Here is a 15094-nt window from a genome sequence, read left to right as displayed (position 1 = left end):
GCATTCACTGCTGTTTCAGGATCATTTCCTTCAATATCGCCCAGATACAATGCGCCGCTCGGCAATATCTTCCGGATGATGTATGGGCCTTTCCAATTAGGAGCAAATTTTCCTTTCGCTTCCTGGTGATGTGGCAGAATGCGCCTCAATACCAGTTGACCCACTTCAAAATTCCTGGGTCGGACTTTCTTGTTGTAAGCACGGGCCATTCTTTGTTGGTACAACTGCCCGTGACAAACCGCAGCCATTCGTTCTCGTCAATCAAAGTCAACTGCTCCAATCGAGTCTTAATCCACTCGCTATCTTCAATTTCTGCTTCGACAATGGTTCGGAGCGAAGGAATTTCTACTTCCGCTGGTATTACAGCCTCGGTCCCATACACCAACAAATAAGGGGTTGCCCCTACTGAAGTGCGTACTGTAGTGCGATATCCTAGCAATGCAAAGGGTAACTGTTCATGCCATTGTCGGGAACTCTGGATCGTCTTCCTCAAAATCTTCTTGATGTTCTTGTTTGCTGCTTCAATAGCGCCATTGGCCTTGGGCCGATAAGGAGTGGAGTTCCTATGCGTTATTTTGAACTGTTCGCATACATCCCCCATCAAATGACTGTTCAAGTTCGCCGCGTTATCTGTGATGATAGTTGCGGGAATATCAAAACGACAGATAAGATTTGAATGTACAAAATCCACTACAGCCTTCTTAGTGACCGATTTGAGAGTGACAGCTTCTACCCATTTCGTGAAGTAGTCGATAGCAACCAGTATGAATCTGTGTCCATTCGAAGCCTTCGGCTCGATCCGACCAATGACGTCCATGTCCCAAGCAACAAATGGCCAAGGTGCAGACATGGGATGCAGTTCCGTGGGAGGTGCATGAATCAAATCACCGTGCACCTGACACTGATGACATTTTCGAACGAAGCTAAAACAGTCCTTTTCCATGGTCATCCAGTAATAACCATCTCGAAGGATTTTCTTTTCCAAAACATAACCATTCATGTGGGGCCCGCACACTCCTGCGTGTACTTCTTGCATGATTCTTCCCGCCTCCTCGGCGTCAACACATCTTAACAAATTGAGGTCCGGGGTCCTTTTATACAATACCTCGCCGCTCAAAAAGAAACCTCTTGCATGCCGTCTGATAGTCCTCTTTTGATCTCCAGTAGCATGTTCGGGGTATTCTTGTGTCTTCAAGAACCTCTTGATATCATGGTACCATGGCTGTGTACGCAATCCTGCCTCGATTATATTACAGTAGCCGTGTCTTTCCCTGATTTGGATTTCCAAAGGATCGACGTGGGCGTTGCCTGGGTAGGGTAACATTGAAGCTAAGGTAGCAAGTGCATCCGCTAGTTCATTGTGACACCGCGGGATGTACCTGAACTCTGTTGACTTGAAATGCTTGTTGAGGTCCTCCACGTGCTTTCGGTAAGGAATAAGCTTGACATCCCGAGTTTCCCATTCGACTTGGGCTTGCCGGATAATCATGTCAGAATCCCCCATAATCAATAAATCTTCAACATCCTGATCGATCGCCATATGCATGCCCATGATGCAGGCTTCATATTCAGCTGTATTGTTCGTGCAGAAGAAATGCAGTCTAGCTGTAGCAGGATAGTGTTGGCCAGAGGGTGAGATCAAATTGCCCCAATTCCTACACCTTTAGCGTTTACGGCCCCATCAAAGAACATCTTCCAAACATGAGCGCTTTCCGAGGCTACTTCTATGGTGTTTATTTCTTCATACGGAAAATAAGTACTCAATGGTTGGTATTCTTCATCAACCAAGTTTTCGGCTAGATGATCTGCTAACGCCTGGGCTTTCATTGCCGTGCGGGTGACATAGACTATGTCAAATTCGGTAAGCAAGATTTGCCACTTGGCCAGTCTTCCCGTAGGCATTGGCTTCTGAAATATGTACTTCAAAGGGTCCAACCTGCTTATGAGGTAAGTAGTATGAGCTTGGAGATAATATCTCAATTTTTGAGCAACCCATGTCAAAGCACAACACGTTCTTTCCAACAAAGTATACTTGGCCTCGTAGCCGGTGAATTTCTTGCTCAAGTAGTATATTGCCTGCTCCTTCTTTCCGGTTATGTCATGTTGCCCGAGGACGCAACCGAAAGAATTTTCCAAGACTGTCAGATATAAGAACAGGGGTCTTTCTGGCTCTGGCGGGACCAAAACTGGGGGATTTGAAAGATATTCTTTGATCTTGTCAAAAGCTTCTTGACACTCACCTGTCCATTTGATCGTTGCATCCTTCCTCAATAGCTTAAATATGGGCTCACACGTGCTAGTCAGCTGGGCAATGAATCGACTGATATAGTTTAACCTGCCCAACAGACTCATCACGTCTTTCTTCGTTCTTGGGGGAGGTAGATCTCTGATAGATTTTATCTTTGTTGGATCTAATTCGATACCTCTCCTGCTTACTATGAAACCCAAAAGCTTGCCTGATGGGACTCCGAAAGTGCATTTGGCCAGGTTCAGCTTCAAGTCGTACTTCCTCAGTCTCTCGAAGAATTTCCTCAAGTCTTGGATATGATTGTCCCGAGTCCTGGACTTGACTATCACGTCGTCCACATACACCTCTATCTCTTGATGCATCATGTCATGAAAAATGGCAGTCATGGCTCTCATGTAAGTTGCCCCAGCATTCTTCAAACCGAATGGCATGACCCGATAACAGTAAGTGCCCCAAGGTGTAGTGAAGGCAATTTTCTCGGCGTTTTCTTCATCCATCAACACTTGATGATATCCAGCGTAACAATCTACGAAAGACTGTATCTCATGTTTGGCGCAATTATCAATAAGGATGTGGATGTTGGGCAATGGGAAATTGTCTTTGGGACTCGCCCTGTTCAAATCTTGATAATCCATGCATACCCGAGTCTTCCCATCTTTTTTCGGCACTGGAACTACATTCGCCAACCACGTGGTGTACTGGACTACTCGAATTACTCCCGTCTTCAACTGCTTGGTGATTTCTTCTTTAATCTTGTCACTGACATCAGTTTTGAACTTTCTCTGCTTTTGTTGAACTGGAGGACAATCAGGGTGAATTGGCAATTTATGCACCACTAGATCAACATCTAATCCCGGCATGTCATCGTATGACCAAGCAAACACATCTTTAAATTCAAAAAGGAGTTGAATTATTGCGTCTCGCATTTCCTCGTCCGTGTGAATGCTTATTTTGGTCTCTCGGATTTCTTCAGGAGTTCCCAAATTAACCGGTTCGGTGTCATTCAGATTCGGCTTAGGTTTATTCTCAAAATGTTCCAGTTCTCGATTTATTTCCCTAAAAGCCTCTTCTTCGTCATATTCTGATTCTTGGTTCATTATTTCGCAATTAAACAGCTCGTTGTGATCTGGGCGTGAAGTCCGCAAGCATGTCATATTATTTAAAGCCGCATTATTATAACTGAAAGAAAAGATAAAGGAAAAATAACAATAAATCAGAATAAAGGAAAAATGAGAGAACACTGATTTTTATTTCTTGGAATTCGGAAGATAAAAAAGTTTATATTTCAGGAATCCAAAAACAAAAAACTGAAGGAAAAACATCTGATTTACATCCTAGGGATAACTCGTGATGTAGGAAAGGTGGCAGGACAGGCCTACCCGGACTCCTGTCTAGTTGGGAACGGCGTGGCCTCCCAGTTTCGAAGTTTGGCGTTTGGCCCTATATATAGCATCTCAGCAGTGCCTGTGCCTTCTCCTGGTTGAACCATGTGAGCTTCGTAGAGCATTCCTCTCATTACCCCACATATCTCCTCGATCTCTTCGGCCGTGAAAACCTCATCGTCTTCTTCTTCGATGTATTTCGGTCCGACGAAAGTCTCGTATAAATCTGGCAATGGCCGAGGCAGTTTCCAACCCTCATTTTTCCTCTTCCTTGCCCACTCTTCATCTTTTGGAGTGGGTTGAAAACCTATCCCAAAAAGTTTCTTGGTGGAAGGCAAGGTGATGGGTTCCGTTATTCCTTGCAACGTTCGTCCAAGCCCTTTCCCTGGCCTGAATCCGTGTCGGATCATTTCTTTAGCCACCATGATTGAGGCGTTGGACAAAAAGGTTGGGGGCAAGGTCTTCCTTCTTCATACTGCTCTGCTAGCACAACTTCGAAAGCCTGATAAACCGTGTGCTCGCTCCCTTCCCTCGCTTCAAGATATGGGATGGATGGGTCCCGATAAATAGACTGTTCGTCTTCTCTGTGGACCACAATTTCCTGATCTTCGTAATCAAACTTCACCATCTGGTGAGAGTGGAAGGCACAGCCCCTGCCGCATGAATCCAAGGTCTGCCGAGGAGAAAATTGTAAGACGTATCCATGTCGAGCACCTGGAAAGTTATGTCAAACTCCACTGGTCCTATAGTTAATACCAAGTCTATTTCCCCTAGGGTGTCCCTTTTGACGCCATCAAAAGCCCTTACGCAGACATTATTGGAGCGGATTCTTCCAGTCCCAATTTCCATTCTCTGCAGCGTGGAGAGCGGACAAATATCAACAGCTGAACCTCCATCCAACATTACCCGCTTAACGTAGTAGTCTTCGCATTTAACTGTCAGATGTAAGGCTTTGTTGTGAGCTGCTCCCTCTGGAGGTAAGTCGTTCTTGCTGAAAGAAACCTGGTTAATTACGAAGAACCTCTCCGTCATTCGTTCCAGTTGTTCGACTGAGGTCTCAGCCGGTATATATGCTTCGTTCAGGGTTTTGAGCAAGATTTTTTGATGTTCGGCCGACCTCATCAGTAGAGATAGCACAGATACTTGGTCGGGGCACTTGCGTAACTGATCCACTACCTCGTAGTCGGGCATTTTCATCTTTTGGAAGAAAGCTTCCGTTTCTTCAACGCTTACAGGCTTCTTTGGTGGGAAGCGTTTTTGTCTGGCGTTGTTTAACTCTTGAGTGTTCGAATACCTCCCAATGAAAGTATTCTCCAGAAGTTCTCCCGTGACTTCTCTGCCTTTGTACATAACCAATGTTCTTTGATAGTTCCACGGTACTGTGGACGGGTCCGTCATTGGCTTCTGTGGCATGCGTCCGATAACCACTGGCTCATTCAGCCGAGGTGGTTGAATCGTCCCCCAGACCACATAGGCCCCCTTCGGTATGTACATTGGTTTTCCCTTTTTGACTTCAAATCTCTGAGGCTTCTCTGCTTGACCTCGTGGAATGTAGAGAACTTCATTCCTCACAGGCACCATCGTTAATGTCGTTGTCTCGACCTTCTCTTCGGGCTCAACCTTGACAGCACTAGCCCTCTTTTCCCCTTTCTCTAGCTTCGGGGTGGTTTTAGGCTTTTTCCCTGCATCGACGATGGCGATTATAGCTTTTAAAGCAGGATCAAATTCTTTGTCCTCACAAATCATTCCAATCAACGGCCCGTTATTGTGGGCGGGCAAGGGATTGTTGGTCACATTTGGGACCTCCTCGTCCCTTAGTACTATCTTCCCTTGCTCTATTAAGTTCTCAAACTACCCTTCTCAAAGCCCAACAATCATTTGTATCGTGCCCTTCTGCTCCTGAATGATAAGCGCACCTAACACCGGCTTTGTAAGCAGTTGATGCCGGATTGTGCCTTGTCTGAGGGACTGGCTGCAGGAAACCCATCTGGACTAGCTTTGGGAACAAGGTAGAATATGGTTCACCGATAGGTATGAAAGTCCGTCTTCTAGGTGGTTCCTGAGGGCGGAAGTTATTTTGAGGGGGCTGAGGATTATAGTGGTTCCGGTAGGGAGGCTGATTTCTATGAGGTGGAGTTTGGCCTCGATTGGCTTGCTGTGGTGGATGGACATAGGGCTGGGCATTCATGACCATTTAGGGTTGTGAAGCATAAGTCACATTTTGGTGGGGGTAGTAATGATGTGGGGTTCATTCTGGAAAGCGGGGCCTAAGATTACGATATTCCCTCGCTTCTGATGCTGCCATAGACGTTTCTTCCTTTTTATTTCCTCTTGTCATTCCTCCGGTCCCGCTTTGGACGGCTTGGGAGGTTGACCTTATGGCTACTTGACTTAAGATTCTACCCGTTTTCAAACCATTCTCTACCATCTCCCCGATCTTGATCGCTTCCGCGAAAGGCTTTCCCATGGCTGACATCATATTCTGGAAATAGTCTGATTTTTTGGACTGGAGGAAAGTAGTGACCATTTCTATCTCGTCCATGGGAGGTTTTACCCTTGATGCCTGCTCGCGCCATTTAATGGCATATTCTCTGAAACTTTTCGAAGGTTTCTTCTTCAAGTTTGACAGAGAATTTCTGTCTGGTGCAATGTCAATATTATACTGAAATTATCTCACAAAATCTCTGGCGTGATCATCCCATATATTCCATCGAGATATGTCTTGGTCCATATACCACTCTGAGGCTATTCCTATCAGACTTTCCCCGAAGTATGCCATTAATAATTCTTCTTTGCCGCCGGCTCCCCTCAATTGGTTGCAATACTTCTTGAGATGAGCAATGGGGTCGCCGTGCCCATCATACTTTTCAAACTTTGGTGTTTTGAAACCCACGGGTAGGTGCACGTGAGGGAACATGCATAGATCGGTATAGGAAACACTCTTTTGCCCACTTAAACCTTGCATGTTTTTCAAACTCTGCTCAAGGCTCCTCATTCTTTTTGCCATCTCATCTTTTTCAGCAGTTTTGGGGTTTTGATCCTGCCCAGGTGCAAACTCGTATTGAGGTTGTTGAGGATGAGTGCTGGTGGTGAACCGAGTTGGTTCTAGTGAGAAGGATGGTGCTTGAAATGTGAATGAAGATGAGTCAAGATTCGGCCTGTGTGTAGAGGGTTGTGCCACGATTGGATAGGGAGGTGCAGTGAATATGTTCGTAGCTACATCTGTTGTTGACATCCGGGGATAAGAATCAGAGGGTGATCTAGCAGAGTGGGCTGAAATGGCCGGGTACCCGAATGGGGTAGTTGGATAGCTTATGGGGACGTTGGAAGTCCCACTCGTCCTGGAGAACAACTCAGGGAACCCAGGGATTATACTTGGTGGCTCTTTTCTGTTATTCCAGTCATCCAACATTTCCAACATGCGAAGCCACAGGATTCTATTTTCCTCAGCAGTTGCTGACTCGGGCGTCAGGACGACCGAGATTGAACTCTCCTCAGAGACAGGAATTGTCGGCAAAGGTATTTTTGAAGACATCTCTATGCTTCCCTTTGATCTTATGAAGTAAGTGTGAATACTCCCTCTCGACTTAACAACGGGTAACTGAACACTCCCTTTCGACCTCGTGAAGTATGAATGTGAGGCCAGACCTCCACCAAACCAACCACCTTTTCTAAAAACCTGAAGGACTCAGCAGCAAACAAACGGTTAGTTCGAAACAAATAACAGATAGGTAATCTCACGTTGGGGCATGATGCACCTATACAGTTAAGTGAATTTCTACATGTTTGCAACAAGGACATGCGTCATTCCGGCTTCTCTTAAGGCTTCCCTTTATTTATCATTTTTTTTGTTTATTTATTTATTTTATTTTATTTTGTTATTTCCTATCATTATCGTTTTCATTATCTGCAGTTAAAAATGTGACCGGATCCAATGAGGATTGCCTACGTATCAAAAAGAGAAGTGTAAAAGAAGCACACATTCTATTACTGAAACAATCTATTACAAACTATCATTTACGAAAAAAAAGGGAAAATAACAGGCCTTGAAAATAGTACAGACTCAACAGCCTAATACACCTTGATGCAAAAGATAGACCGACTCGACATATGAATCCATTAAGGTTCCGAGAATTGGCGCCCGCGGGGCATCGTTCGGCCTTGCCGCGGTCTTAGGTGTGAGGTCCCTTTCAAGTTGTTCCAGCTCATGCATGGTCTGTTTGACATAAATTATCACTGCCGAGAGAACGGTAATGCTAGTCATGTTTTCACATCATAGACACCTTCTGATGATGGCATGGGTAATGGTCTTAATCTTATCCCTAGTTTGCCTTCTTTCTTTGAGTAGGTGCTCTATTTGATCCTTACGGGCTGTCATAACCCGAGAATCCTGGAGGCATTGATTTTGTCATTGCTGAATTTCTACTTCCATCTGGGCTAAAAGCTTGCGGCAATGTCTATTTTCAACTCCAAGGGTTCGGGTTTGCTCAAACGCTCTGTCCACCTTTTCCTTCAGATTGGCAATGGTTCGCTCGTGATCCCTTTCCAACTGCCGCAGGTGCCAGTTACGCTTTTCTGTCCTCCTTGCCCAGTGTGCTTCGAGCCCTGCTATGGTATTTTCTGACTCGCTCCGGCACTCCCCAATTTCTATCTTTAAAACTTTTATCAATCGTTCATCCGACCGGCTCCTTTGCTGGTTATCAGCATCTATCCTTATATGTTTAATCTGGGCCCTGAGCATCTCGTTTTCCTGGGTCAACCTGTTCTTTTCTCCCAGATCGGTAGCAACTTGCACGTTGTGCTCATATTTCAGACCTTCAACTTGTTGCTTCAACTTGCTGATTTTGGTACGATAGCCTCTTTCTTTTGCCAACCAATCCCACTGCTTTCTTTCTTCAACTTCAGGATGTGGGGTCTTTAAGCCGGCCTTTCGTGTTCAAGTTCTCTTCTGTACCACGCAAGGTAACCTGGCGCCATTTCACTTTTGGCCCGATCCTGTACACAAGTATCCGCCTTCAAATGTTGACATTCATTCCAGATCTGGCAGATTTTTGCTTCAGGAAATTGTCCGTCAGGGCTAATCTCAATTGTTTGAGCACTAAGATCTTCCTCGTGTGGTACTATCTGGCATCTCCCGAGTTGCCTCAAGACTCGGCAGGGTGCGTAAGGTTGAATGCTCTTAAGTCCCATCAGTAGAAAGTGAGTTCTAGATGCTGGCATATACATGACCTCATCAACAGGCAACCATACCAGTGTCCACTGTATTTGGCTGGCAGTGAGAGTCTGAAAGAATGAAGTCCATGTCATAACTCTTTTGGGCAGACTGACCTCCTTGGTTCTCGCGTAAAACTCTTCTATGCAAGTTTTCTTCGAGGAACCATGGCCCAAAAGCTCGGAACGATGGCAGAGATGTTCAGTCATCCATATTTGTAGCAGCAAGTTACAACCTTCGAAGAAATTCCCCCCGGCTTTGCAGGCTGTGAGAGCTCGAAAGATATCGGATACCACCATAGGCGCGAGAGTACTGTCATTTTGAGTGAGTAAAGTACTGACGACCCCGGATATTTTCAGATCAATATTTCCATCTTTCCTCGGAAATACCAGAAGGCCCAAAAATGTTATCATGAAAGCCACCCGTCTGTGCTTATCCCACTTCTGACGACTACCTTTGTTGCATAGCTTGTTAATCGGATTGTTGAATCCTCCTACATGACCATACCTGTCGTATATGAAGCGTGGATTACAAAAACCGGCGGCCAAATCTGGGTTATGGACCGTCCTGGGTATTTTTAGTGAGTCTAGAAATCGATGCACCGTGACAGCTCTTGGGGCAACCAGGTATCTTTGCCTTAATGGAAGTTCAGCATTTCCGATGTACCCAGCCATTTCCTCCAGAGTCGGGGTGAGTTCAAAATCGGAGAAGTGGAAAACATTGTGCGCTGGGTCCCAGTAGGTGACCAAAGCTCTTATGATATCTCCCCGAGGCTAGATTTCCAATAAACCCGTGAGACCTTTCAGATATTTCTTGACCTCATCTTGCCCTTCAGCACCTAGATCATTCCACCATAGCCGTAACTTGACAAGGATTTTAGTCATTATCAAAAAGTGTTCATTTTGCATTGTGCTCATCCTGCACATTTATTAAGGTGACTTTAAACAAAAATAATTTGACTCGAAAAAAAATATTTTGACGACATTTTTTAAAAAAAAAAAAAAAAGATCCGATTTTCGAACACGGCCTTTCAGCACTTCGGGGATGAAGATTTTAAGGCTGTGAGGGTCAACCGATCAAAAAAACTCTAAAAGATGACCGAAAGTGGCCGTTTATGCAAAATCAGCCTTCCGCCGTCCCTTTCGGGAACATTTGGCTATTTGACAAAAACAAACACTTAATTTATTTATGACTCTCTTTTTAGTAATGAACCAGCATGGGGAACACGGCCTCACAGAGCCTTGGGGACGAGGATCCTAAGGCTGTTGGGCAATTTGGTCAGAAAAAAAAATTAAAATGACCAATAATGGCCGTTTGTGCAAAGTCAGCCTTCTGGCGTCCTTTTCGGAAACATTCGGCTATCCTTGATGAAACGGCATTACCCGACTCATTCATGACGAAATTAAAATTCTAACATTTTGGCTACTTTGAAAAGCGGAGGTTGGACCCGATGAGGGTTGCCTACGTATCTCATACCCTATGAGAATCAAACCGGCGTAGTTCGGGTCGATCAGGCGTAGAGGAAATAAACTAAACCCCTTCTGAATACAATCTTTTAAAGAAAAGGAGAAAATATTTTTTCTGGATTTTTATATTTTGTTTTGTTTTTGTTTTTTAATTTTTATTTTTGAAAAGAGATGAAGACTAAAGAAATATTTTTTCTTTGAACTTTTTTTTTTTTTACCTAATTGTTTTTGAAATTTCGAAAAATCCTTTAAGGAAGTATTTGGACTATTAGTCTGAATTTATAAAAGAGATACTACAAAAGAAACAACATTTTTTTGAATTTTGAATTTTTCCTTTTTTTTTACTTTTAAATAAATATATATTATTTTTTTTGGATTTTGAAAGTGATTAAAAGGATTTTTTTTAATATGTTTTTTTTTAATAAATCAAACTAAAAGACAAATTTTATTTTCATTTTTTCTTTTTTTTTTTTAAGAAAATTCCGGCGAGGTTTTGACACTACTTGGACATTGGTTTTTTTTTCAAAAAAATAAGTAATTATCTCCCTACGCTGCTATTTTCTTTTTTCTTTTTTTTAAGTTTTTTTTTAGAAACCGATCAGCATGCAGAACTGAAGCAACGCAAAACAAACGGGATGCAGCAGGATGATCTTTTCATTTCAGGTTGCCTGTCCTAGACGGACTCAACCCCTGTGTTGAGTCCCCTATGTCAAATGTAACATGATGCAAATAAGCGTTCCTACTAGGGATCCGGCGTGAGGTTTTGCTATACTAGGTTTATAACCTGGGTGTATGTTCTAGACTGTGTACCCGAGCGGACAACTCGAGTCGAGGAGCGGGCTACGTACCGGGGACCCGCGAGATCTTCCGGCTTTGTAACTTGTCCGACCTCTTTCTTATTTTAGGTATTGACACTAACAGAATAGGGAGTCTCGACCAGCGAGCATCTCCCCGGAGGTAAGAAGAGAAGGGTTTCGGCACAGTTTATATACAGTTCAGATAATATCAAAGCGGTAAAAGACAACATTTAGCACGTTATGACAGAACATGTAATAAAGATCAGATAATAAAGCCAAATATAACAATTATTCTAAGCTCGAATTCTGAACCCTGAACAAACGTTCTGGGTTCTATTCCCCAGCAGAGTCGTCAGAGCTGTCACACCTCCCTTTTGCGCGCCCGTCCCGAAGGGTTAAATGCGCGAGGCAGTTTTTCCAATTTAAGTGACAATATTCGAAATGGGATTATTTATTTAATTCAGAGTCGCCACTTGGGAAAGGTTTGGCTTTTGGTGTCCCAAGTCACCAGTTTATCTTGAATCCCAAATCGAGGAAATTTTCGACTTTCCAAATGAAGTCTGCGAACCAGAAATTCTAAGTAAGGAATTCTGTTGACCCGAGGGAAGGTGTTAGGCACCCTCGAATCCCGTGGTTCTAGCACGGTCGCTTAAATTGTTATAATGGCTAAATATCTGATTTAAATACATGTTATGACTTATGTGCTTTTATTAAGTTTAAACCGCTTTTATTATTATCATTTATTTTTTATAGAATTGCAACGTCGTGAAAATGCATCTCGAACCACGTCACAATCAATGCACCCGTAGTTGTTAACACATTTCGACTCCGTTGAGATTTGAATTTGGGTCACATAAATGCGCACCCGAATTTAAGAATGTAATTTAATTAAGTCGCGCCTAAAGAGTCTAACGCGTTATTATCTTTGAGGAAGACCGTGAAATTCGCTAAACGGCTCATCCCAAATTCTAAGTATTTTTAATATGTACATTTATGAGGGCCTACAGTTTGGAAGTTTTATTTGGCGAGGCGCAATTCATTAATTTTAAGGATATCCAAAATGACTACATTTCTATTAAACTAGTCTCTAAAAAAAAAGAAAAAAAATCCTAGTTCATTGCATGCTAAAGAAACGTGACATATTAATGGCTAGATCAATACAAGTGTTAATGGAAAAGAATATTACAAAGATTGAAATTTTAAGCAAGATCGAGGTTGACAAGATGATACATTCGAATAAGATTAATTATCCTAGAACTGGGCTAACTCCACAAACCAATAATTACCTGGGACTATTTAAAACTAAAATTACCCTTAATTATTAATGCTTATCTGAAAATCTATTAGATCTAAACGCTAAACCTTCTTGCTAACTTCATGCTTATTAGATTAATGCTCTTAACTTGTTACATTAATTCGTGCTCCCAAAAATGTAAACCTACTGATTCTATTAATAGCCGCTTTGTTTAAATGGCGGGCCAATGCCAGTATTAATTACTACTCTACGTTATTGAGACTGTATTGAAGCAAGGAATCCAACAAGAGAGATGACGTATATCGCTAATCAGTTGGTATTAACTAACACAATATGAAAATTTATGTGAGATACATATTTCTTAAAATCAAACTGAACCGGGCCATAACAAATTTAAACAGCCCAAAGGTCCGACAGGGTACATACAGACACCTATTAGATTATGCGTTATACCATTATCGTCAGCTAAGTTAAACTAAATTGCTAAACACATGGTATACATCTAATCAATATAACAGCATACTACTTAACAGTCCACATTGGTTCGAGTACGCCCCAATTTATACGAAACAAATACGATTAGAATGAGCCCAAACAAATACGAACTAATTGAATCATTTTATCCTATTGCTACATCTTAAACACAGATATTGTGAAAGCAGGTGAACGTTTCATTTCTTTGTTTATTTCGACTCAACTTCCAATTCAAGCTTACATCAACCCATAGTTTCAGAAGTGTGTACCTGGAAACGTTTACAATTGAAGAGAAACGAAGTCAGCAAAGCAGCAGCAGTACACAGGTAATAGCAAAGGCAGCAGTTCCAACAGCACCAAATACCCCAGAAATATACTTAAAGGAGGCTCGAAGTGATTTGTGAAACCCGACAGCAACTAAACAAACCAAACAGAATCAACTGAACTTGAATTTAGACCAAAACTGGACCAATAGATAGCCAATAGGTTCCAACAAATTGAAATCAGTCGAGCAGACCAATGTCAGCTACTGGGACTTGACACTAAACCAGAACTCACTGAAGTAGTGTTTTGTTGCTTTCGCTATCAACTATTTTCAAAGCCTCTCTTCGATGCTATGTGAACTCTATCTACTTCTTCCAACTCAACTCTCACTCACTCTTTCTTCTCTTCTGTTTTTCAGTCTTTTTAGCTTGTGTATCTTTGTATCCCTGTGTATTCTCTGTATCTCTCTATGTCTATTTCTATTTTTCTTCTTTCTGATTTTTCAGAACTATTTTTGATTTTCAGAACTATATTTTCTGAACTCTCCACTGTCTCTTTCTGATTTCTTTATCTCTCTTTTAACTCTTCCTCCCCCAAAACCAGTGAAAACCTTCTGTTTTTATAGCCTCTCTCAGCCCATTCAAACAGCCTGTTCAAATTGAACCCCCTCCCATGTTCTCCTCCTGTTTTTCCACTCAAAAGAATAAAATAAAAGCCTTTCCCATGAGATTCCCCTAACAGCCCCTTTTTCATTGTTAAAGTGGTTTATCATTTTATTAAACTAAGCAAACATGGGCAGCAGGAATATACCTGATAGCACATGCTGTCCAATTAACCCTAATTCATTAAAGAACTACAAATTGTCGTGCTTTCTGACTTCCTAAATCTAAAGTGAATAAACAAGGCTAGTAGTCTCTATCTTATGCGCGCAAACAGGGTCAGTACATCAATATCAATCCAAACTAGGCTTTGGTTTAATTCGAAACTAGTATGAATTCATATGTACATATATTCAGCAGAATCAACTAACAGGAAACTCTGAATCAGGGAATGTCAACAAAACTGGCACCAAATAGTTCAAAGGGAACAAATAAACTATAAACAATTAATCGACGAAACTTAATTAATCGACTACGTAGTGTATAACATAAGACTGGCAACAAACAATCAGAACTAAATAGGCAGACTTGTGATTTCAATGGTATTGACAAAACAGGGGCTAAAAGGAAACTTAATTAATCGACGAAACTTATCGAATCGATTACACAGCCTATTATATACTTGAACAACGAACAGGAATAATTCGACCAAATAAAAGGTCTGATTCAGAGAAAAAGAAGAACTAAGCGAAGAAATTGGAAATAAAATCATTCTAAACAACGAACGAACAACAAACAAACAACAATGGATCAAATGGAAAGAAACAAAAGAATACCTCAAGTAAACTAGGTGAAACGGACCCGAACTCAGACTCGACTTTTTTGAGGTCGAACGGACCTTAATCAAGTGTTCTCAACAGAGAACACTTTGACTAAGGTCTATTAGACCCTCAAACTTCTGCTAATTAGGACAAAATCCTGATTTCTAGATTTCTAGGGTTCATGGGGCTCAGATTAGGGATTCAGGTTTTTCTGGTTAGATTCGGACCAAACCAAGCCTGGTTTGGTCATGGGGGAGGTCAGGGGAGTACCTGGCATGGATTTGGGGGGGTTTGGTGTAGGTCGAGGTTTGGTTCGAATCTTCGAATGAAGATTCGAGAATCTAGGGATTGATTCGAACTAAACGGTTTGTGGATTTGGATTCAGGGTGGTTGAGTGGTCCTAGGGTGTTAAGATGGTGGCCGGCGGCGTTGATGCCGCCGGGTTTCAAACGGAAGGGGACTAAGGCGGCTAGGGTTTAAACCCAGGTCCGTCTCTAAAATGAGAGAGACGGAGGAACAGTGAGAGGAGGGGGGTCTGGCTCGGGGGTGCGGGGTGAAAGGGAGTAAGCTTATATA

The 15094-nt window shown here is 42.4% G+C and overlaps 1 protein-coding gene across 7 annotated transcripts in view; it reads right to left on the bottom strand.

The window, feature by feature from the left end:
- LOC104238080 (uncharacterized) overlaps positions 1 to 15094 on the bottom strand; it is a 35941-nt gene that overhangs the window by 5882 nt on the left and 14965 nt on the right. For 4 of the 7 annotated variants that reach the window (XR_011402659.1, XR_011402658.1, XR_011402662.1 and 1 more), the window contains one exon: positions 12837 to 13103. The exons of the other annotated variants lie outside the window; for them this stretch is intronic. The gene's annotated coding sequence lies outside the window, so the exon portion shown is untranslated. Of the gene's footprint in view, positions 1 to 12836; positions 13104 to 15094 lie in introns of those variants that run through there. 7 annotated transcript variants of the gene reach the window in all.

The sequence above is a fragment of the Nicotiana sylvestris genome, chromosome 10 (assembly GCF_000393655.2).
Source record: "Nicotiana sylvestris chromosome 10, ASM39365v2, whole genome shotgun sequence".
NCBI lineage: Eukaryota > Viridiplantae > Streptophyta > Magnoliopsida > Solanales > Solanaceae > Nicotiana > Nicotiana sylvestris.
This window is presented reverse-complemented; position numbering and strand designations above follow the sequence as displayed.